The sequence below is a fragment of the Crocodylus porosus genome, unplaced genomic scaffold (assembly GCF_001723895.1).
Source record: "Crocodylus porosus isolate Cpor-Errol unplaced genomic scaffold, CroPor_comp1, whole genome shotgun sequence".
In the NCBI taxonomy this organism is placed as follows: Eukaryota; Metazoa; Chordata; order Crocodylia; family Crocodylidae; genus Crocodylus; species Crocodylus porosus.
Genome location: NW_017728948.1, coordinates 45,106,423 through 45,107,022, shown reverse-complemented (window position 1 = coordinate 45,107,022; position 600 = coordinate 45,106,423).

The following is a 600-nucleotide window of genomic DNA, read 5'->3' as shown; positions in this document are numbered from 1 at the left end:
TGCATCGCATTTGTTGTGTGACCTGCAGTGTGTGAAGTTTGATTTCAAGGGGTTATAAACTTTTTACAGTGAGTGGGAAGATCCCAAATCTTTCCTCAAGTCACATAGGGTCATTCTGTGGAAGATGCTAAGAATTGCTTGGCAATAGGGAATGTATGCTGTAGATATGGTGAGGTAGTTCTATTAAGGCAGTAACCTGTCTGCACACTCTTCAAGTAAAATAATATGTGCTTATTCCTATAAATTACTACTTTCCTGGGAATAACTTGCAGGACTTGCCTAATTTTATATATAGGCTTCACATGTTATCTGCATTAAGGATATCTTAATGGAATGAAAGTTTTAAGTTTGCATTGAACTGCTACATACAACAAAGCTAGCTGCCTCCTACTGTATTCCAAGCTTGTGCTTTTTGCACAGTAGTAATTTTTCTCTGGATTAAGTGCTGGGCATTCAGAAAAAAGATGCCATGGTCCTTTTGTCCCACTAGGTTCCTTGTATTGTAGAAGGTTCCTCTGCTACACGGTTTTCTTCTTTTCAGTATTCCATTGGAACCAACGGAAATTATGGGGCTTAAGGAAACTTGCAAATACATGATTC